The sequence below is a fragment of the Monodon monoceros genome, unplaced genomic scaffold (assembly GCF_005190385.1).
Source record: "Monodon monoceros isolate NGI ecotype Baffin Bay Population unplaced genomic scaffold, NGI_Narwhal_1 Super_Scaffold_18, whole genome shotgun sequence".
Lineage (NCBI taxonomy): Eukaryota > Metazoa > Chordata > Mammalia > Artiodactyla > Monodontidae > Monodon > Monodon monoceros.
This window is the reverse complement of record NW_021703774.1, coordinates 52,188,485-52,214,424: the sequence shown is the minus strand read 5'-3', so window position 1 is coordinate 52,214,424 and position 25,940 is coordinate 52,188,485. Positions and strand designations below refer to the sequence as shown.

Genomic DNA, 25,940 nt, shown 5'->3' with positions numbered 1-25,940 from the left:
AGGGAAGAGGGAAGAGGGAAGAGGGAAGAGGGAAGAGGGAAGAGGGAAGAGGGAAGAGGGAAGAGGGAAGAGGGAAGGGAAGGGAGAAAAAGTTGAGGGCTTCCCTGGTGGCACAGTGGTTAAGAATACGCCTGCTAATGCAGGGGACACGGGTTTGAGCCCTGGTCCGGGAAGATCCCACGTGCCGCGGAGCAACTAAGCCCATGCGTCACAACTGCTGAGCCTGCACTCTAGAGCCCGTGAGTCACAACTACTGAGCCTGCATGCCACAACTACTGAAGCCTGCGCACCTAGAGCCCGTGCTCTGCAACGAGAAGCCACCCAATGAGAATCCCATGCACCGCAACGAAGAGTAGCCCCTGCTCGCCACAACTAGAGAAAAGCCCGCACGCAGCAACAAAAATCCAACACAGCCAAAAATAAAAATAAATACATTTATTTAAAAAAAAAAGAAAAACTTGAGCTACGTGAGTTGTTGTTATGATTAAATGAGACACATGTATCTGGCATATAAAATGTATCTTATAAGTGTTTTTAAGTGACGGAAAGTTCTTTTTAAAAAAGAGAAGGTAGTCAAAACTGTTAAAAATCATGAGAAGATAAAAGATTGTTTAATAATAATAGGTTATTAGATTTGGGCATTAGATGATATTAGTGACCTCAGAGGCAACTCTACCTAATGGTCAAAACTGTAGGATAAAGGGCCTTTGCACAAGTCCCTGGAGCTAACTCAGCCTTTAGAACTTAGCTTTGACAGAAGCTTCTGGAAAAAGCTTTCCCTCATCTCCAAGGTGATATGGTAATTCACCAAATTGCTTCTACAGAGAGAATAAATGTCCATTATCCCAGCACTTTCAGGATATGATAGTGGCTTCACCATAAAGTTAATTAATTTCATGCCATTTAAACTCATCTATCATTATCCATCCATTTATCATCATTAGGGTAGATATTACATGCCAAACATTGTGCTGGGTACTGGAGTTCTGAAGATAAATGAGACATGATGTCTGATCTTGAGATTATAAACTAGAAGGGGAAATGGACTTTTAAAAAGAAAACTACTACGTGTATTATTATAGTATAAGAAATACAGAGTTCAAAGGGTAATTGAGGAAGCAAGAAGGAAAGTGGGAGAGATGACAGGTTTCACAGACAAGGCCACAAATGGAACACGGAAGAGTAATAGTTGAAATTTCTCAAGAGGAAAGATGGAGGATATTTTAGGCAAAGGGACATGGTCATGGAAATGCCATGAGTTTGAAAGAAAATGGTGCTTTGGGGTGATGAGAAATTGTGAATCAGCCTGTGTATTAGTTGATGAGATAAGAACAATAGGTTGGAGTAAACATGCAAACTAACTCTCTTATACCAGAGTCAGGATTTTATTTATGGATAACAAGGAGTCAGTAGCAAGGAGAAGATAAGATTAGATTTACTCTTGGTGTTCTATTCCCTCAGTGATGTCTCAACCCCTGACCCACCCCCCAGGCCCTAGGGTCATCCTTAATCCTAACACTTAACAAAACTCTTCAATTCAAATGTATTAAGTTCAGCAACTGAAATTCTTGGAAAAAGTAAAAAAATATAGGTTGTGTGCCAGTAGGTGAGAGATAACTGTATCCTCAAAATAGTTCAAAAGTTTTTTGAAGTGAATATATTGAAATACCTTTAAATAAACATGTTTGTAATACGTGAGGTCAACTTTAACATTTTTAAAAGGAAACTGAATACAGAAAAAATACTAATTAAATCGTTTAATAACCTATCTAACTGAACTCTCTACTTCTAATCTCCTCTCATTACAATGTACTCTACATAACTGTTATGAAAATATTCTCATGTGATAATCTCATCTCCCTGTACAGTGGGCTTTAGCAGCTTACTACTCCCTATAGAAGATAGCCCAAACTTCTTTTTCTGTATGGCATTCCAGACTGTATACTCTGGTACCTCTCCAGCCTCATTCCCCAAGAGTTTCTATCCCAACTTCTTACGTGTACTATATTAAAAATTTCCTACACATCTGTTACGGTTTCCCTCATCCACACCTTTGTTCACACTTTTCTCCAACCTGAAGGCAGTGTAGCAGAAAGAGTATGCGTTTTGGAGTAAGGTAGACGTGGATTCAAATTTCAACTCTACTACTCCATATTCAGTTGTGTTCTCTTGGGTAAATCAGTTAACCTCTCTGAACCTCAATTTCACTGGTAAACAGACATCAAAAGTATATAACTTAGAAGATTTATAGTGATGATTTTGAATTAAGATAACACTTATTATATAATGCCTGGTTAGTAGTAACCAGATGCTGGTTTATGGTCTTCTGTCCAGATATGTCCTTTCATTGTCTTAAGCCTTCTGAAACCCTTTTTGTATTTATGAAGACCAGCACAAAAGCCAGTATCTTCATAAAGCCTTTTATAATTCTCCCATTTCGAAGTAATCTCTCCCCTCTAGGACCAATATTTTCAGGGATAATTCTCTTGTAAGGAGTTCTTTCATTCAGGCTTATACCACAGTTATTTGTTTAAAAATATTTGTGTTTACTAGGTTGTAAACCATCTAAATGCAGACATTATATTTTTTACATTGCAAAATTAATATCTGATCAATTAAAAACAAGTAGCTATCTAGCTATGTCGATTAATGTATAAAATATTGAAGATGACAGCAACATTTATTATTTATCAATAATCATTTACCTTGAGTTCCCCACCTATCTCAATACTTTCTATATATTTTCTAATTTTATTCCACAATATTATGTAGAAGATACCATTGTTCTGATTTCACAGAAGAGCAAACTGAGGCATGAAAATGTTAGTAACTTGCCCAAAGGTTCAAAGCTAATATTTAGAGGAGAGGAAGGAAACCTGGCAACTTGATTCCAGTAATCTCAATCAGAACACCACCCTAAGACAGAATTTAGAAATGACACACGCCTCCACCCACCATTTAGATGTTTAAAGCACAACCTTGCTCAATAAGGATCTCAAAAATTTCAGAAACATTTTCTCCCCCAAAACAATTTTATGGTCTGTGTTGTAAAACAAAGGAAGGAAAGTTCCTTGAAGCTCTTTTTTTGGGGAAAAAAACCACCTAGACATATAATCTTTAAAACTGAGTCTCTCTTTCAAGTGATAGAACACTATTAGTGACATGGCAAATGTGAAGTACACTGAAATACTATTCACATTTGTCCTCTAAAAGCAAGAGCTGCAGTTGAGATAGCTAGCAAAAACTAATATAAGCGGTCTGTCTTCAAGCTTGTCCTACAAGCACTGAACTTTCTTCTTAAAGCGTTCACTAAGTTAAAACTGTACATGCGTTTAAGCCCTTTAGTCAAGCACTTGACATGATGAAAAAGATAAATCACTATGTACGACATACAGTATCTGCAAATACAATTCCCTAGGGGACACAGAGCAGTGTAGAAGATGGCTGAATTTAATATTCTTCCTTAAAGATATACATATACCTTTAAGGAGGAATATTAAAAATATATGAAGAAAGAAGTATATAAAAATTTGAGATAACTAGCCTTCAAACAATAACAACCACATTATACCTGTTATATCACAATCTACCTTATATGTTAGTTCCTTAATATTCTCTCCATAGAGGCTCTTGTCTTATTTGGTATTCTCTTTTTTATGAACACAGGTATCTTGTTTGCTCATTGCCAATAAAGAGTATTAATTTGGAGTATGACTGCAGTGTTACCACAAATAAAAGACCATACATACTTCAGGTTCTTTTCATACCAAGGTTATAAACACAAAAATAAAAGTAGGGCCTTTTGCCTCATTCTTTTCTTTCTTTGAGGTGGGGTGAGAGGGCGGTAACATTTGTATTCAAAATACATCTTGAAAATTAAAATGGCTTTTCTCCTCACGTAGGAGTTCATAGATTTTGTGTACAGCTGAATCTGATTTTCATTCAGGATCCTATAGCCACAGAACACTTTCAAATGAATTTGCCCTTTAAGCTTTTCTGTTTATTTATGACCTACAGTTGCCTTATGAGCATCCTCTTCCTCTTCTGTGAGATGAAATGCAAATATAATATGCAGAGATTCTTAGGAGGTTTTCTTCTAGCCATGTTCTGTTAAGTGATACTATTCAATTGTCCAATTTTTCCACTCCTTTGTATTTCCTTCAAACCATCCGAAAGCCTTTATATACTTCCCTGTGGTATCCTCTGATTTAAATACAAAGAAAGAAAATACTTCAAGTGCTAACATTTTGTTGCTTCACCAAACGGAGCTGTAGTGGATTTCCTGACAGGCAGAATCATTCTTCTATTAAAACCACTTATAGAGGTTCTCTTTTATCAAGTTTCTCTTCTTTTTTTTTTTTTTTTACCCAGGCTTGCTGTCTTCAGAGACGCCAGGACCCAGGGTCAGTCTTTGCACAGCTGTTTCACGTGTTCCACAAATAGTTATTGAGCTCAGTGTCAGGCTCTAGCTTCAGTGCTGGGGATGCAGCCATGAGCAAAGCAGATGGGGCCTGCCCTCAAGGTCTTTTTTTTTTTTTTAATTTTATTTTTTTATACAGCAGGTTCTTATTAGTCATCCATTTTATACACATCGGTGTGTACATGTCAATCCCAATAGCCCAATTCATCACACCACCATCCCCACCCCCTGCCGCTTTCCCCCCTTGGTGTCCATACGTTTGTTCTCTACATCTGTGTCTCTATTTCTGCCCTGCAAACTGGTTCATCTGTACCATTTTTCTAGGTTCCACATATATGCATTAATATAGGATATTTGTTTTTCTCTTTCTGACTTACTTCATTCTGTATGACAGTCTCTAGATCCATCCATGTCTCAACAAATGACCCAATTTTGTTCCATTTCATGGCTAATATTCCATTGTATATACGTACCACGTCTTCTTTACCCATTCGTCTGTCGATGGGCATTTAGGTTGCCTCCATGACCTGGCTATTGTAAACGGTGCTGCAATAAACATTGGGGTGCATGTGTCTTTTTGAATTATGGTTTTCTTTGGGTATATGCCCAGTAGTGAGATTGCTGGGTCATATGATAATTCTACTTTTAGTTTTTTATGTAAACTCTATACTGTTCTCCATAGTGGCTGTATCAATTTACATTCCCACCAACAGTGCAAGAGGGTTCCCTTTTCTCCACACCCTCTCCAGCATTTGTTGTTTGTACATTTTCTGATGATGCTCATTTTAACTGGTGTGAGGTGATACCTCATTGTAGTTTTGATTTGCATTTCTCTAATAATTAGTGATGTCGAGAAGCTTTTCATGTGCTTCTTGGCCATCTGTATGTCTTCTTTGGAGAAATGTCTATTTAGCTCTTTTGCCCATTTTTGGACTGGGTTGTTTGTTTTTTGAATCTTGAGCTACATGAGCTGTTTATATATTTTGGAGATTAATCCTTTGTCCGTGGATTCGTTTGCAAATATTTTCTCCCATTCTGAGGGTTGTGTTTTCATCTTGTTTATGCTTTCCTTTGCTGTGCAAAAGCTCTGAAGTTTCATTAGGTCCCATTTGCCTGTTTTTGTTTTTATTTCCATTACTCTAGGAGGTGCATCAAAAAGGATCTTGCTGTGATTTATGTCAAAGAGTGTTCTTCCTATGTTTTCCTCTAAGAGTTTTATAGTGTCCGGTCTTACATTTAGGTCTCTAATCCATTTTGAGTTTATTTTTGTGTATGGTGTTAGGGAGTGTTATAATTTCATTCTTTTACATGTGGCTGTCCAGTTTTCCCAGCACCACTTATTGAAGAGACTGTCTTTTCTCCATGGTATATCCTTGCCTCCTTTGTCATAGATTAGTTGACCATATGTGTGTGGGTTTATCTCTGGGCTTTCTATCTTGTTCCATTGATCTATGTTTCTGTTTTTGTGCCAGACTTATTCTTGTTTTTGGATCTCGGAGTTACACGCATTTTACTTTTGTCTGGATCTGATTTATCAGGAGAGTCCCCCAATTTGCCCTGAGTGGTTATTTACCTTAATACAGACATAGATCTGTGCTGCACATGGGGAGAGCCCACAGAAAGACTTTCAAACATTGCTTCCAAGATGATCTCCAATGGTTTTTAAATAAATGCCACTGGTAAGACAAACAGGTTTTTTTTTGTCCCTGACCTTTCTTTCAGCATGTGGTTTTTCAGAAATGACTTAGTAAAAATGTATGTAAATATGTCTAAGAGAGAATGAATACAAAACCACAATCTATCAATAAGAAGTCCTGCTCTTTAAAATGTTACAGTCAGCCTTCCTGCATTCTATAAAGGATCTAAAACTGAGTGAATTAGTTGTTTGAACTGTATTTTCAAGACAAACAATAAATAAAATTTGTGATCATTTTCAAGAAAAACAATAAATAAAATTTGTGATCCTAGAATCTAAGGTTCTCATTTTACTTATCTCATTGTCTTATTTTACTATCTTACAGAGATAGGTAAAAACACAAGAACAGAAAAAGCCACCCCAAAACAAAAAACAAACTTCTACCATCATCACATAACTATTTGTTGAGAACTATAGGCCAGTTACTTTGTTAAGGACTATATAAATTATTTCACTTAATCCACATACCAATCTGTTATATCTATTACAGATATTTATCTATTTTTATCCTCAATGTACAAAGGAAAAACATGGTCTTAAAGGGACTTAATAACTTGTCCAAAACCATACACACAACTATAGCATAGCAAAGCCATGATCAACATATGGAGACTGATAAAATACACCAATTGATGGTTTTTAGCATATTGATTTGGTAAGTTTATCATATGACTGGCCCTGACCTGAATTTATAAACTCAGAAGGGAAGGAGAAAAGAGTTTTAGGTGAGCATTTGATATGTATGGGAGAACCTCAGATCTCAGACATTATATATGGATATTACATCTTAAGTCTCATATACCTAAGATTCCTAAAAAGCTTATTATACGAAGAATTTGGTCTTTTATTTATCTCTCCACAAGTATGATTTTAAGTTATATCATTAGAGAAAAGGACTTGGCCACAGAAATAAGGTGGAAGGGAGTATACTATGTAGTCAGTACAGACAGTGGCGGTGCCAGGCTAATACCCACCCCTCCAACCCAATTCAAGATCTTGGAGACTGGAGTTTCTTCATCACAAGGGAACACTTTCAAGATTACCCAGTTAAACACAAATGCTCTCTTTCCTCCCCACTGGTATCCTTTCTTAGGATGATACTGGGTCCCTTTCTAATCCCAAACTATAAAGGCTATTATGAATAAAAACATATAGTTATAATCTGTGATTAACAGAATAATGGGTCATTATTTTAGTAAAATATATTACCTTCATCACACTTCAATTCTTTTTGATTCATTTAAACAAATACCGACTTTTATAACTAACTTACCTAATAGGAGGAAATGAATTATACTGCTAATCGAAAGAACTTCTAGACTTGCTGGCTGGCTTATTATATTTTCAATTCTAAAATTCTAAAGCTTTATAAATAAGAGTTTTCTATAAATAATGAAAGTATTCCATGTTGAAGATTTTTTATAATCATTCTAAGACAAGGTGGACCAGATATTCTTATGGCAAACAGATGGTGTTCTAGGTGCTGGATATCTCTTACATTGCATGACTAGATTTAAGAAACAGTAGCATTAATCAGACAGAAGACATAAGTGCATATGAAATTCAAATTTTATCTAAAGGTAAAAGAGCCGAAGGTGATCATGAATATAAACACAAAATGATAGCCCATTAAATTTTACCACTGGAATCTGTCTGTACCAAATAAGTATGAAAATCAGCATTCATTAAACATAATTTGGTATAACGTGTTTCTCTCTCTGGGAATACGGCCATATACAGATTAGTCTAGTGAGTATAATTTCTTCGTAGGGCTTCCTCTAAGATGTTTGGCTATTTTGAAAGTCTAACTTAATACAGAAAGAACTTACTCAAACTTCAAAGTAGTAAAAAATCATGTCTAAGTGTCCGTTTGGAAAGATATGTATATATAGACAGAAACACACAGATACACACACACACACACACACACACAGACACACACAGACACACACACACATACAGAGGAAGGAATCACCTACCTACCTACACCAGAATCACCATATTACCATATATCCTCTCTGCTCCCAACTTACTTGTTTTTCTGATAAGACCTAATAGTTTTATTTGGTATCCGAAGGAACTTGCATTCACAATTAGAACATACCTAACATGTACTGTTATCAGGGGTGGTTATCAAAAATATTTTAAAAACTTTAACCAGACTCATCAAGTAAAAAAGAAAAAGGGCCCAAATAAATAAAATCAGAAATGAAATAGAAGTTACAACCAACACTAAAGAAATAACAAAGGATCATAAGAAATTACTATGAACAATTATACACTAATAAAATGGACAACACAGAAGAAATGGATAAATTCCTAGAAATGTAAAATCTCCCAAGACTGAGTCAGAAAGAAATACAGAATATGAACAGACCAATTACCAGTAATGAAACTGAATCAGTAATAAAGAAAGTTCCCAACAAACAAATGTCCAGGATCAGATGGATTCACATGTGAATTCCACCAAACATTTAAAGAAGAATCAATGCCTATACTTCTCAAACTATTCTAAAAAGCTGAAGAAGGAATGCTTCAGAAAGCATTCTACAAGGCCAGCATCACCCCGAAACCAAACCCCGACAAAGGTATCACAAGAAAAAGAAAAGTACAGGCCAGTATCACTGATGAACACAGCTGCAAAAATCCTTGACAATATATTAACAAACCGAATTCAACAATACATTAAAATGATCATATAGCATGAACAAGTGGGATTTATCCTAGGGACACAAGGATGGCTCAATATCTGCAAATCAACTTGCACAACACATGAACAAACTTAAGAATAAAAATCATATGATCATCTCCATAAATGCAGAGAAAGCTTTTGACGAAATTCAACATCCATTTACCATAAAAACTCTCAACAAAGTGGGTAGAGAGGGAACATATCTCAACATAATAAAGGCCATATAAGACAAACCTACACCCAACATCTTACTCAACGGTGAAAAACTGAAAGCATTTCCTCTAAGATAAGGAACAAGACAAGGATGTGCACTTTTGCCGCTTTAATCCAACATGGTATTGGAAGTCCTAGCCATGGCAATCAGAGAAGAAAAGGAAATAAGAGGAATTCAAATAGGAAAAGAAGAAGTAAAACTGTCACTGTTTGCAGATGACATGATACTATACACAGAAAATCCTAAAGATGTTACCAGAAAACTACTAGAGCTCATCAATGAATTTGGTAAAGTTGCAGGATACAAAATTAATATATAGACATCTGTTGTGTTTCTAACTATAAATAAAAAACTATCACGAGACTGAATCAGGAAGAAATAGAAAATATAAACAGACCAATCACAAGCACTGAAATTGAGACTGTGATTAAAAATCTTCCAACAAACAAAAGCCCAGGACCAGATGGCTTCACAGGTGAATTCCATCAAACATTTAGAGAAGAGCTAACACCCATCCTTCTCAAACTCTTCCAAAATATAGCAGAGAGAGGAACACTTCCAAACTTGTTCTACGAGGCCACCATCACCCTGATACCAAAACCAGACAAAGATATCATAAAAAAAGAAAACTATAGGCCAATATCATTGATGAACATAGATGTAAAAATCCTCAACAAAATACTAGCAAACAGAATCTAACAGCACATTAAAAGGATCATACACCATGATCAAGTGGGGTTTACCCCAGATATGCAAGGACTCTTCAATATACGCAAATCAATCAATGTGATAAATCATATAAACAAATTGAAGGAGAAAAACCGTATGATCATTTCAATAGATGCAGAAAAAGCTTTCGACAAATTCAACACCCATTTGTGATAAAAACCCTCCACAAAGTAGGCATAGAGGGAACTTACCTCAACATAATAAAGGCCATATATGACAAACCCACAGCCAACATCGTCCTCAATGGCGAAATACTGAAACCATTTCCACTAAGATCAGGAACAAGACAAGGTTGTCCACTCTCACCACTATTATTCAACATACTTTTGGAAGTTTTAGCCACAGCAATCAGAGAAGAAAAAGAAATAAAAGGAATCCAAATCAGAAAAGAAGAAGTAAAACTGTTACTGTTTGCAGATCACACGATACTATACATAGAGAATCCTAAAGAGGCTACCAGAAAACTACCTGAGCTAATCAATGAATCTGGTAAAGAAGCAGGATACAAAATTAATGCACAGAAATCTCTGGCATTCCTATACACTAATGATGAAAAATCAGAAAGTGAAATTAAGGGAACACTCCCATTTACCACTGCAACAAAAAGAATAAAATACCTAGGAATAAACGTACCTAAGGAGGCAAAAGACCTGTATGCAGAAAACTATAAGACACTGATGAAAGAAATTAAAGATGATACAAACAGATGGAGAGATATACCATGTTCTTGGATTGGAAGAATCAATACTGTGAAAATGACTATACTACCTAAAGCAATCTACAGATTCAATGCAATCCCTATCAAACTACCACTGGCATTTTTCACAGGACTAGAACAAAAAATTTCACAATTTGTATGGAACCACAAAAGACCCCGAATAGCCAAAGCAGTCTTGAGAAAGAAAAACTGAGCTGGAGGAATCAGGCTCTCTGACTTCAGACTACACTACAAAGCTACAGTAATCAAGACAATATGGTACTGGCACAAAAACAGAAATACAGATCAATGGAACAGGATAGAAAGACCAGAGATAAACCCACGCACATATGGTCACCTAATTTATGACAAATGAGACAAGGATATACAATGGAGAAAAGACAGCCTCTTCAATAAGTGGTGCTGGGAAAACTGGACAGCTACATGTAAAAGAATGAAATTAGAACACTCCTAACATCATACTCAAAAATAAACTCAAAATTGATTAAAGACCTAAATATAAGGCCAGAGACTATAAAACTCTTAGAGGAAAATATACGCAGATCACTCTATGACATAAATCACAGCAAGATCCTTTTTGATGCACCTCCTAGAGAAATGAAAATAAAAACAAAAATAAACAAATGGGACCTAATGAAATTTAAAAGCTTTTGCATGGCAAAGGAAACCATAAGCAAGGTGAAAAGACAACCCTCAGAATGGGAGAAAATATTTGCAAATGAAGCAACTGACAGAGGATTAATCTCCAAAATTTACAAGCAGCTCCTGCAACTCAATAGCAAAAAACAAACAACCCAATCCAAAAATGGGCAGAAGATCTAAATAGACATTCTCCAAAGAAGATATACAGATTGCCAACAAACACATGATACATGCTCAATATCACTAATCATTAGAGAAATGCAAATCAAAACTACAAAGAAGTATCACCTCACACCAGTCAGAATGGCCATCTTCAAGAAATCTACAAACAATAAATGTTGGAGAGGGTGTGCAGAAAAGGGAACCCTCTTGCACTGTTGGTGAGAATGTAAATTGATATAGTCACCATGGACAATAGTATGAAGGTTCCTTAAAAAACTAAAAGTAGAACTACCATACAACCCAGCAATCCCACTACTGGGCATATACCTTGAGAAAACCATAATTTAGAAAGAGTCATGTACCACAATGTTCACTGAAGCACTATTTACAATAGCCAGAACATGGAAGCAACCTAAGCGTCCAATGACAGATGAATGGATAAGCAAGATTTGGCACATATATACAATGGAATATTACTCAGCCATAAAAGGAAACGAAATTGAGTTATTTGTAGTGAGGTGGATGGACCCAGAGTGTGTCATACAGAGTGAAGTAAGTCAGAAAGAGAAAAACATATACCGTATGCTAACACATATATATGGAGTCTGAACAACAAAAAAAAAACGTTCTGAAGAACCTAGGGGCAGGACAGGAATAAAGTCGCAGAGGTATAGAATGGACTTGAGGACACAGGGAAGGGGGAAGGGTAAGCTGGGACAAAGTGAGAGAGTGGCATAGACATATATATACTACCAAATGTAAAGTAGATAGCTAGTTGAAGTAGCCGCATAGCACAGGGAGATCAGCTCGGTGTTTGTGACCACCTAGAGAGGTGTGAGAGGGAGGGTGGGAGGGAGATGCAAGACGCAGGAGATATGGTGATATATGTATATGTACAGCTGATTCACTCTGCTATAAAGCAGAAACTAACACACCATTGTAAAGCAATTATACTCCAATAAAGATGTTAAAAAAAAAAAACCTATCAGAACGAGAAATTAAGAAAACAATTCCATTTACAATTGCATCAAAAAGAATAAAATACTTGGGAATAAATCTAAGGAGGTTTAAAAAAAAAAAACACCTGTATTTGGAAAACTATAAGACACTGATAAAAGAAATTGAAGATGACACAAACAAATGGAAAAATATACCATGCTCATGGATTAGAAGAATATTGTTAAAATGGCCATACTAACCCAAGGCAATCTACAGATTCAATGCAATTCCTATCAAAATAGCAATGGCAATTTTCACAGAACTAGAACAAAAACTTCTAAAATTTGTAAGGAAACACAAAAGACTCCAAAGCAGTCTTGAGAACGAAGAACAAAAGCTAGAGGTATCATGCTCCCTGATTTCAAACTATGGTAGAAAGTTACACTAATCAAAACAGTATGGTCCTGGCATAAAAACAGATATAGAGGGGCTTCCCTGGTGGCGCAGTGGTTGGGAGTCCACCTGCCGATGCAGGGGACGTGGGTTCGTGCCCCGGTCCAGGAAGATCCCACATGCCGCGGAGTGGCTGGGCCCGTGAGCCATGGCTGCTGAGCCTGCGCGTCCGGAGCCTGTGCTCCGCAACGGGAGAGGCCACAACAGTGAGAGGCCCGCGTACCGCAAAAAAAAAAAAAAAAAACAGATATAGATCAATGTAACAGAATAGAGAGCCCAGAAATAAACCCACACTTATATGGTAACTTATTCTATCACAAAAGAGGGAAGAATATACAATGGGGAAAAGAAAGCCTCTGCAGTAAACAGTATTGAAAACACTGGACAACTAAGTGCAAAAAAATGAAACTGGACAACATTCTCACACCATACACTCAAAATGGATTAAAGACTTAAATGTAAGAGCTAAAACCATAAAACTTGTGGAAGAAAACATAGGCAGTATGCTCTTTGACTTCAGTCTTAGCAATATTTTTTTGGATGTGTCTCCTCAGATGAGGGAAAGAAAAGCAAAAGTAAACAAATGGAACTATACCAAACTAAAAAGCTTTTGCATAGTGAAGGAAACTAGCAACAAAACAAAGTGGCAGCCTACTTGAATGAGAGAAGATGTTTGCAAATTATATATCTGATATGGGTTAATATCCAAAATATACAAAGAACTAAAACAACTCAACATTGAAAAATAACAATCTGGTTAAAAAATGAGCAGTACAACTGAACTTACATTTTTCCAAAGACAACATAAAAATGACAAACAGACACATAAAAAGATATAATCACTAGTCATCAGGAAAATGCAAATAAAAACCACAGTGACATATCACCTCACACCTGTCAGAACAGCTATTATTAAAAAGAGAACAAATAACTGTTGGCAAGGATGTGGAGAAAAGGGAACCCTCCTGCGTCATTGATGGGAATGTAAACTGGTCTAGCCACTATGGAAAACAGTATAGAAAACAGTTCCTCAAAAATATTAACAATTTAACTACCATACGATCCAGCAATTCCACTTCTAAGTATTTTCCTACAGGACACAAAAACACTAATTTGAAAAGATATATGCACCCCCATGTTCACTGCAGCATTATTTACAATAGCAAAGATATGGAAGCAACCAAAGTGCCCATCAATAGATGAATGAAGATGTGGCATGCACGCGTGTGCGCGCGCGCACACACGCACACACACACACACACAATGGGATACTACTCAGCCATAAAAAAGAATGAAATCTTGCCATTTGCGACAACACAGATGGATCTAGAGAGTATTATGCTAAATAAAATAAGTCAGAGAAAGACGAATACTGTATGATTTCCCTCATATGTGAAATGTAAAAAAACAAAATAAAGGAACAAACATAACAAAACAGAAACAGATTAACAAGTACAGAGAACAAACTGGTGGTTGCCAGCGTGGAGGGGGGTTGGAGGATGAGTGAAACAGGTAAGGGAGACTAAGAGGTACAGACTTCCAGTTATAAAATAAATGAGTCATAGGATTGTAATATTCAGCACAGGAATATAATCAATAAAACTTTGTATGTGACAGATGTTAACTAGACTTATCATGGTGATCATTTTGTAATGTATGAAAATATCAAATCACTATGTTGAACACCTGAAACCAATGTAATACTGTAAGTCAATTATACTTCAATAAAAAACAAATTTAACAACAGGCATAGGCACCAAGCTATCATAAAAAATCATACAGCTATACCATTACATATCTGATTGTCCCTGTTTTTAGTATACCCTTGGCCACAAAAGTGCAGAGCAAAAATAACATAAGTGAGTAAAAAATCATGAAATGGTTTATTAAAATGAAGAACAGAGTAGAATAAGGACTTCTAAAGAGCCTAGAAAAATAAGACTACTTACTCAACAATGGTCTAATGCAATAACCGGTCAGAATAAGAAATTTGGGAGTTCAGAACCACCAACAAGGATTCTCACACAATTAATTATAAATAAACCCAGCAATGGCTTACATACCCTGGTGCTGTATATCACACCTCAGTGCATTAGAAATGCCACAGCAGCTCCTTCCCCTGTTCCCGTACCCTTCCCCACAACTTACTGCGGAACACACACGATGAAAAACTAAGATTTCAAATTTAGTACTAGGTTAATACTTGGTAGCAAGCTTTTCCCCGGAAACAGTCATTCCTGAAATTTGGTTATAGACTTATAAGATTACATAAACTGTATTTTGGAAAAATCACTTTCTTAATGACAAATCAATTCTTAATGATTCATGGAAGCTAACTCTAAATACCTTCGTATCTAAAATATTGACTGACCTTTTCTGATAACCCTGCATTAGTTAAGCCAATGTGGTCCCTCAGAAAAATAATATTTCTGTGTTCATTCTACTTCCTGGTTATAGTTTCCTTAATCAAACAAAAAAATAATAATATCTAGTTTTTAGAAACGATAATATACCTCAAAAACTAGTTAAGATGGATGCAGAAGTAACCACACCTGGTAGTCTGTTAATAATGTAGTACACTTAATCAGTAGAGATAGTAAACAAAATGGCAAGGAAAGCAGTACTTGGAGTGTTGGTTTTAAAGGCTGTATGGAGGGGAACGATCAGACTTAGCCAGCTGTCCTAAGCCAGACAGAGACCTCCATGTTAATGTAGGATCACTGCAATTTGTAGACAAAAGGCATTTTTTCATTTGTCCACATGGCTGGTTCCTGCAGGTTCCATTTTTGCTGTGCTTCATTATTAAGAAGGCTTTTGTTATCCAGTCTTTTCTATACCAACCTCCTGTCTGCATCAAATCCTCATTTTAAATACACTTTTAACGCATTCAAATAAACTACAGGAAAAACAAAAACAAACCCCCCCCAAACATCATGATTCAGAGAATAGAAAGATTAAAAAGGTACACTTAGCATACAAACTCAAAATGATCATTATTCAGGAAGAAAAGGTTGTAAAAACCATGTACAAGAGAAAGAGGATTGAAATACACAAAAATGTCACATCATTTTCACGACTCTTCCTTCGTTCCAAATCTTTCCTAAGTCTTCTCCCTTCTCACCAAGCAGCCTAATCAACTTAATTTTCTTTGCAATGCCAGACAACTTCCCTCACGTATCAATACCTCTTGACCTTGGAAGCGCTCCTGAATAAAGCTTGAGAACAAGGTGCTTGCAGTGGCATATCTGACAGGGAAAAATGACTCTTTATTGCTGATTAATATAAAGGAGGGCCTCTGAGCATGGAACTATGCATTTCTAAGGGTGCTATTTGCAAAATTCTTCTAGAGTACTCTGGCAAAGCTGTTCCAAGAATTCTGTACTATTTTAGGAATACCGTGTAATGCAGTAGAAACAGCAATTAATTTAAGACAAGGAGAACTGGACCTGCATTTTGGTTCTGCCATAGTACAGTCCAACCCTCTTAGAAACTCAATTTCTTCAACTATAAAACAGGTAATCTTAAGTACTGCATAGAATTTTTATGAAGACTCAAAGAAAACACAGTAACGTACCTAACCAAAAAAGATCTGGCATATTTTAGGCACCAAACAAATAAGTGGCAGTTTTTCTTATTAAGACGTTGTAACCTAAATTTCTTTACAATTAAAGGGCAGTTTTCTCAAGTATGACTGTACTACTGTATTATTTTCATCACCATATTTATGATCTTATAAAATTGATTAAAAACATAATGTAGACTCTCCAGATTAAGACTTAAATTTTATCTTAACTGTAACTCTTTCCTAGAAAATGAAGTAGCTTTTCTTATGGCAGTTGCTAGTGTTGACATTTTTTGCTCTCAAAGTAGAAGCAAGAAATATAACTAAGGCAACACTAATGACATACAACCTTAGAACCAAATACACTTGAATGACAGCTGGTACAGGGCATTCTATAAGTGCATGAGTACCTGTGAGAAACCAGAAACCAAGGAAATGAAATGGTTAAGAGAGGGATAGAAAAGTAGGGGTTGGGTTGGGACAGGATGAGAGGATTTAGATAAATGGAAGAGAGAGGACAAGGCAATATAGACATATAAGGAACAACGATGAGCACAAGTTCAAAGGTAAAAATAGGAATAGGATGGGACAGTGAAGAAACTTTTCTAATGGATGTTTTGTGCTTAAAAAAAAACAGAAATAAGGTTGGACAAGTAGCATTATTCTAGATTCTTGAAAATCTTGAACACAGGCAACAGTTTAGATATGATGCCTAAGATCAAATACACAAGGAAAAAGGAATCATTAAAGAAGCAGATAGAGGAGTAACAATTAAAAATCATGTCTAAGATTATACTTATTTTAAAGGTTGACCTCTTAATTAATTACTACTAAATTTAATTCTGAGCTAACCTTTGAATCAGTTCTTCTATTATACTTTTTTCTATAATTGGAATTGGATTTTTTAAAGGCTCATATTTAATAATGAGGGCAAAATATAATTTTTTTTTTACTAGACAAAGGTATCTGAAGTGAAAAAGTTAAAATAATTGACAAGTTCACGTAATATATTTATCAAATTTTCCCCTAATTTTTAACGAGGGCCAAATATACAAGTTGGAGTTACATGCAAATATTGAGTTTGAAAGAAACTTTTCTGGATCAATCAAAGGCAATAGTAATAAGCAATGTTTCACTCTATCTGAATTCCTCTGAAAAATGATTAAGGACATAAAGGGATTAGAAGTAATCTATGGGAGTGGGGGTAAAAGAAGATACAGGAATGGGGAGACAAAGTGCATAAATGAATGAAAAGAGACAAATATAGGAGATATTTGAAAAAAAGTGTTGTTTGATGAATAATTAGAAAAAAAGATAGGTTGATAAAATCGAATTTGTTAAATTCAACAAATATTTACAAAGCAAATATAATAAGGGGGAAAAAACTCAAAAACTGATATCTTACAACACTTTACTACATATGAATTCCATGAGTAGTGTGTTAAAAATGGAGGTTCTGAAGCTTCTGGCTTGGTGATACATGGAAGTGATGAGAAGATGGCTTGCGCAGAGAGGGCACAGAAGCCCCATGCCTTATACCCCCACCAATACCTTTCCCTATGCATCTTTTCCACTTGGCTGTTCCTGAGTTGTATCCTTTATCATACATTGATAAACATTTGGTCAAATTAGGCTGATTAAACGTAAGGATGTGCGGCCTTTTGGGAGATAGATCTTTGACTTAAAGCACTGGTGAGCTTTAAGATCCTGATTTTCCACAAGCACCAGAAGAATGTTCTAGCCTTTATTTCTGCCACTGAGGAGATCAACAAGAACCCCAGCCTACTACCCAATGCTTCCCTTACAGTCGGTCTTTAGAGCTTCCAAAGTGATCAACTTCCAAAGGAACCTTGGAAAGCCTCCTTATGTGGCTCTTGGAAGGGTTTGAGATAGTACCTAATTACTCCTGTGAAATGAAGAACAGGTCTGTGGTGGTCACTGTTAGAAACACTTTTTTTCCCCCTTCCCAGATGAAAACACTATTGGATCTCTATAAATTTCCACAAGGCTGATTATGTAGGGAATGGAAATATGCTTCTTTCATGTAATACTAGGCTTTTTAATAAAATGAAAGAGAATTATGCATCCCATAAAAAAAAAACAACAACAAAAAATGGAGCTTCCTGGGTCTCTCCCTCAAACTCTGGCTTAGTAAGTCTGGGGTTTAGAAATTTGCATTTTTAATACATAACTCAGGTAATTAGTAATTCTGAAGTAGATGATCAGTAGACCATACTTTGAAAAACACTAGTATAGATACTGGAAACTCTCTATAAATGTTGAACTCAAAGAAAGGAGAAATCTGCATCTTTCTACTTTTGGTCAGGGGGCTGGTGAGAGGGAAGTAGAGAGAAAAGATTTACTTGTCTGTTTGTTTGTTTTAATTTACTGAGTGCCTATTTACCAGATCCCATGCAAGGCCAACATAATACCAAGATAAATAGGACAAGACTTCTTAACCTATGAAAGCTTTTGAGTTCAACGAGAATGATTATACATGTAAAGGTTATTTGTAATACTTTTACAAACCTATATAAATTTATTTGGTTAAAAGATATTATATTCAGTACTGGTATTTGAATTACACAAGTGGCTCACAGAAATTGAGAAGTTAACTTCCCAAATGGAAATCTATGAGAATTTAAAAGAAATAAAATGGAATGGGAAACAATATTGGGTTGTTACCTATACTAGTGTAGTTTACATACACTAGTAATTGTCTTATTCTTCTCTTTCCTTTCAGTCTCCTATTCCCATATTTTAAACTAGTCCATGAAAGTGTAAAGTACATGAAATCAGCACAACTTCACAGAATACAGTTTTGAACTCTTTGCCTACTTTTTCAAGTGACATTATACCCCCAAAGGGTTCAAGTAAATCTGAGGTAGAGTTTTTTGAATAATGAAAATTATTCAAAAAATGTTAACCTTTACTGTATGCAGAGCCACAAGTTCTTGAACATTACACATTTAAAGATATTTACTATTTATGAAGTGATGGGTAAAAAAAAAGAAAAGAGCTGTTTTTATAGGGTAACTCTGTAAGATTTAGAGATAAGGAAAAATACAATGGACTTCCTTATGAATCAGGAGCTCCCTGTCACCAAAAGTGTTCAAAAAGTTTGAAGGGTACTCCATTAGAAATATATAAATCATTTCAACGATGGGCAAAAGGTATGGCTAGATCAATCAAATGGCAGTCATCCGCTCAAAGAATGTGCCACTACTTTTGTGGCTACAAAACCCAGCACTGTACCTTAAAGGGCTTCCAGTCTAATGACATTACAATATGTAACAAATAGAGGTGCAGGAAAGGGTAACTAGGCAGAGTGAGCATCAAAGTCAAAGGCACAAAGGTTAAAATTCAAACAAACAAAAACTCCATCAGCGGTGTTTGAGGATCTATAAGCAGTTCAGTGTTGCTGAGGTATAAAATAATGCCTATGCAAGTGGTAGGTGACCATACTGGGGAGGTAGGTGGGGGGCCTGATGAAGGAGGGTGTTGTTAGATGTCACATCAAGAAGCTTAGATTTTATTCTGTAAGCATTGGGACTCCACTGAAGGAGTTTAAGCAGCGCAGGGTAAATGAGCCTGGGACTAGTGAGAAGTAACTGCAGGGAATGATGAAAGCCTGAATTAGTGGTGTCAGAGTAGCAGGGGTAGAAATGGATGATGGATTCAAGATATGTTAAAAAGAAAATGGGATTGCATTTGTGCTTAGATCACATACCAAAACTTAAGATTCCAGTTTTTAATGGTTAAAACTTTGTACTTGAATAAATTTGATTTTGAATTTATAAAATGCCAAAGAATAGGACTGTGCTTAATAAAATTAAAAAAAATCAATCCAACATTTCCTGTGATAGTAAATCATAGCAATAGCCTATATTATTGGAATTTCTACAGCAATTCATAAGTAGAATGCCAAACTGGCATGAATGTGTGTCTTCACACCTGTCAGCTGCATAAAATAAATCTGGCAAATTTTTATAGAAACACCCAATATTTGAGATTAAATAATCAAAAAGTTCCTAATGGTTAAGATCAGATCACATCACAATTTCTGGATAGCCTAAATATTTTCCTCACACTTTTAAAATTCTTGCCTCTGGCTAAAGGTATATTGAGACTTTCATTAGAAAACTAATTTCAAATAGATGATTCCATTGCCACTACCAATTCAGATACTGGATTGCCTTTTGTAATTGAGATTACTTTTGTCACTAGATTGAATGATTACATGTAATATGGGGGGGGTGGTTACGGATGGATATATACTGTAAATCGTATTTTGAAAAAGTAACCATCTCTAAAATGTTACAAGAAATAAAACATCTATTTACTCTTAACATAGTTCTGAAATATGCTGACAATACACAAGTTTAAAGAGCAAGAACAGAAGTCTATGATAACTGATTATTAAAAACCCCTTATATTTATTTATATCTGTAGGCGTAATCCGAGTCTTAAAAACTAGAAAGCTGAGCTTAGAGATGGAGAAACCTGGAAAGAGTACTGCTCCTGTGCTTACAACAAGAGCTAGACAACCTCAAATTAATGACATTTCTTGAAACTACTAGAGAACTGCGTCACAGGCACAATAAGCGAAAATGAGAAGAAACCGGCAGCTGCAGGGAGAGACAATACCAGAGTATTTGCTCACCTGGCACAGAAATAGTTGGATAAGCCAGTAGGGAGATTAATGTTTAAGAAAATGCTACAGGGTAGCCAGCATGAGCACGTGAGGCCCCTGCTGCTGTAAACAGTGTGTGTGTATGGGGGGGGGGGCGCAGGCGGTAGAATACTCTTCAAACTTTTCCTCCATGAACCCCACCAGGGAAGGCTGGAGAGAATCCTGAGAAACCTCATGTGGTGTTGGCTGGAGGAAGGGACTAGCGACCCTCTCCTAAAACCACCCTGGTGCACATCTACTATGTCTCTACCATGTCCTACTTGTTTTGAGAGGAACGAAAATGGAACTTTATGTACTTAAACAGAAAAAAGAATCTTACTGAAAAATATGTGTGTAACTGGTCATGCAAAATGTACAGTTACTGTATTTTCTTAACCATTGACCTACTAAGTTTCCCAAGGAAGGATCTTTTGTTTCAAGATTATTACATCAAAAAACTCACATGATAATGCAAAGCAGTTAGCAAGGCAATTATGCACAGAACAATAAATGATTTTCCATTTACAAAAACAGCGAGTATATAAAAAAGCCAATATATATAAATAGCTCAACATCCTTTTTTGTTACTTTTTACCTATATAATAACACAAGCATTTCATTTCACATTCTGTTTCTTATATTCCCTATAAATACTCGCAGAATCTATCACCAGGCATACTGAATCAACAGACTGTAAGACAGGACACAAATGATAGATTCAGTCCTTTTATTTCAAATTCAGATATTTCACTATAAACGATTCTTCCTACAAAGCTCCTGTTAAAACATGCTTTATATTTTTTCAAAGTTATATTGATAACCCTTGGCATAATCCTATAAAATATACCTTTAAAGATAGCTAATTGAGGTTGAAACTTATTTTCACAAACACATTTAATATTTTAGATGGGAAAAAAAGATATTTTTATGGTCTTATTTACCTGCTCTTGCTTTTTATTTGTGAGATTATGCAGATTATTAGCAATTTTTATGGAGTTACTTTTTAACTATGTATTAGAACTCTTCTGTTCTATACGTAACATATGTACCGTGCATAAACGTAATGTCATGTGAGTTAAAATGCTTGTTCACAGCCAAAAAGCTCATTTGAGTTTTACAACAGGCAATAAATCTGGTGTTACCTACTTTTATACAAGATGAGGAAACAAATAAACAGAGGCAAAGTGATAAGGTTTCTCTCTCGCTCATAAAATAATAGATAACACAAATCTAGATTGGAAGAGGTAGAGGAAAAGAATAAAAGAATTAAAATAAAGAGCTTCTATACAATTATTCTGTGACTTTTTCTTTGTTTAAGTCTGTCAAGATATATAAAAATTAATGTAAACTTCATACTAAGTGAATTAAGTCAGGGAAAGACAAATATCATATGATATCACTTTTATGTGGAATCTAAAAAAATGATACTGAGATAGGAGGTAGATGGGGCCCTGGGCTGGACAGCTGGAGTTTGTCGAGCGGAGTAAATTGGAGCTTTGTTTTCCCTGACACTCCAAAGACAAAGTTAGGCCCGGAGCTGAGCTCTGCTAGAGTAAAGAGATAAGACGACCACATCTACTACCTCCCCAACTGCACATGCACAGAAAAGCTCCTCAGGGGTCAAAAAGGGAGGGGCACGACCCCATAATAAATGTTGTCAAATCTCCCACAGGCCTCTGCACTGAAATCCATCTTGGCAAAAAGATGTGCATGCATGTTGGAGAGATTTCTAGGGCAGGTCAGGTGTGAAAAAAGAAACAAGATAACTGGCCAAAGGTAAACAAAGACCTGGAAGAACTGCCCTATATAAATGATTTAACCCCCTCTTTACTGCGCTCCTCATTAGGGAGGACACCCACACCCTTTCTCTCTGGGTGTGTATTTCTGCCTTGCTTCTATCTTAAATAAATAAACTGTTTCTCTGTGTGCTCTCCCGCATGTTATGCTGTATCTCTAATAATAAACTTTGTACCTGTTTTTGCAGTTTTTGCCTCTTTGAGGAATTCAGTTTTCAAATGGGCAAGAGCCGGGGGAACTTTGCTTCCAGCCTCTAGCCCTTGGTGATCTAGCGGCTAGGATTCCTGGTTTTTTCAGCCAGGCTACCCAGGTTCAATTTCTGGGCAGGGAACTAAGACCCTGCTTCAAGGCCACTTGCTGCTGTCTCTTCGAGATCAATACAGATAAACATTCACAAAACATAAATAGACTCACAGATATAGAGAACAAATCTGTGGTTACCAAACGGGAAGGGAGGGGAGGGTAAATTGGGAATTTGAATTTAACAGAGACACACTACAAACTAGTATATATAAAATAGATAAACAACGAGAACCTACTGCATAGTACAGGGAACTATAGTCAATATCTTGTAATAATTTATAATGGAAAAGAATCTGAAAAGGAATACATATATATATACATGTATATACACACACACACATATATATATGTGTAACAATCACTTTGCTATATACCTGAAACACTGTAAATCAACTATATTTCAATAAAACTTTTTAAAAAAATAATGTAAACTTCAAAGTGAGGGCAGAAAAAATATTTATAATTTTTAATAACTGGTATTGCTAGTACAATTTAATTCACAGCCCTATCAAGACAACTTGCCAGACTACATTTTTTCAGCACTGATTTTTTTTTTTTTTTTTGCGGTACGCGGGCCTCTCACTGTTGTGGCCTTTCCTGTTGCGGAGCACAGGCTCCGGACGCGCAGGCTCCGCGGCACGTGGGATCCTCCCAGACCGGGGCACGAACCCGCGTCCCCTGCATTGGCAGGCAGACTCTCAACCACTGCGCGACCAGGGAAGCCCAGCACTGATTTTTAATTACTAATGTTTTGATCCCTTTTTGGAACCCAATAAAAGCAATAAACTCTCTTTTTAGAAAAATAATTACATGGACATGACAAACTTTTTCATATGCTTTTAGTGGGACCTGAAGATCCTTGTGGGGTGGGTTCCATGAATTCAAAGTGAGTTTTTCATATTCTTTTAGCTTTTCACATGCTTTTAGTGGGACCTGAAGATCCTTGAGGGGTGGGTTCCATGAATCCAAAGTTAAGAGTTTTGTACTAGAGGAACTGAAAAGCCCCAAAGGACCATAAAGAGTAATCAAATGTGGTAACTGCTAATCTGATATACACATTTGATTTAATAAGGAGCTTTAAGAAAAAAGCTCAGTCTTGGAAAACTAGTCAACTGTATCAACTAACTCAGCACTAGTCTGAAGTGTCAGAATTGCCACTCATTCTATCCCTTTTAGTATTTCAATATTAACAGAGCAGTGAGAAGGGTGCTAACTCATGAAAATATTTAAAGACTATTAGTTATATGTACAAAATGTGAACACTTCTGCATCTGTTCTTTCATTTTACACATAGGTTAAGTTGTACAATCAAAACCTCAGAGCAACGTTAGAAAGGAAAACAACATCAATCTATGATTTTTCCATTTCATAATAATCCTTTAAGATACTAAGTGATTAGAACAGAAACTCTTCATTAGAGGAACATGACAGAAGCAGAGGTTATTAAGGTGCAATATAAACTAAAATATAACACTTTCTATTAATCTGTGGCAGTAAGAGTCTATCAGAACATTCACTGATATTTTTTGCCAATTAATGCAAAAAATAATGCAGTAATTACAGTAACAGAAATATCACATTAAGAGTTAATTAGTAAAGAACATGGGAACAAAGGATGTTCAAAACATTTTAGAGAGGTTTTTTTAAATGACATATTTATTTTTCTTTCCACTGTTATTTGTAAAATATTCATATGTAAGAGCTATAGTCCTTGGAAGGTGTTGCAATTCACTCAATAAGAATTTCTAAAAATAGTCAAAATTCATTTTTTCTTTGAAAACTGCCTTTAGTAAGCTTTTTGCCCCATCTTCTCAACATCAAGAAAGTTTCTATTCTGAGGTGAGTTATGTCCAACTGGCAGAGGATTTCTTTCCTTGGGGTTAAAGGACACCCTGGAATTGGAAGCAGTTATTTCATTTGTGAGTTTAAGAGCTGAATCAAGAGAGAAATAATGCAAACCAAAGAGTTTCTCAGACAGTTTGCTACACATGACATAAAACAAAGTTTGATTTGTTGGTTGACTTACATATAAACAATATGGTCTTACTATAAGCATATTTGTCTTACAAATGGCCACTGGGAAACAGAAATCTAGTATACAACTCCTTCAAATTAAACAGGGAAATGAAATTCAAACATGTTAAGTGACTTACCTAAAATGAAAAAAGCTAATTAATTGCTATAAACCTAGAGGCATCATCCCTTTAATGAAACAGTGGATCTTGCCAATTTAACCTCAAACCTATCTTCCAAATTCTTGAACCAAAAGGAAAACCCTGTCAGCAGTGCCGTTCTATTCTAGACTACGGTATGCACTTCTGCTAGCACTACCTTTGTGGGTATTTTTTTAACTAAACTAAAACTACAAATAAAAAAATTGAAGTCAGCTCTTCTACAGTCCTTTACAATTGCACAGATAAGATTCAAGGTTCTTAACAGTCTAGAATGACCCTTAAAAATCACTCCTCCTAATCTACCATTTCTCACTTCATTCCACTTATGTCGTTAAGTACTAGCAGTCTCTAAACACACTGCACTCTTTCATATTCTCAAGCTTTTGCACATGCTGTTCCCTCTGTCTAGAAATACCTGGAATAGATTTGGATAACTTATGCAAATAGTAATAAGCAAGGTACTGAAACAGGATAGATACCCAAATGTTAATTTCCCAAATTTTACACATTAATTTATTACTCACAGTAGCTACCATTTATTTACTATATGCAAATGTTCCATGTGCATGATCTCATTTGTTTCCTAACAACACTTTAAATATTCATATTAACCCACTGCAAAAATGAAGAGGTAGACTCAGAGACGGTAAGGAATTTTCCTAAGGTATCATAACCAGTGACAAAACCAAGGTTTATACCTAGACATCAGATCTCAAAGACTGAGCTACATGAAAATATAAACATATACACATGAATCATCTCTCTTT

The 25,940-nt window shown here is 35.9% G+C and overlaps 1 protein-coding gene and 1 non-coding gene across 6 annotated transcripts in view; both read right to left on the bottom strand.

Moving 5' to 3' along the window:
* COP1 (COP1 E3 ubiquitin ligase) overlaps positions 1-25,940 on the bottom strand; it is a 261,090-nt gene that overhangs the window by 24,097 nt on the left and 211,053 nt on the right. The gene's annotated exons all lie outside the window — the stretch shown is intronic.
* LOC114900166 lies at positions 15,310-15,450 on the bottom strand. Its single transcript, XR_003794782.1, has one exon.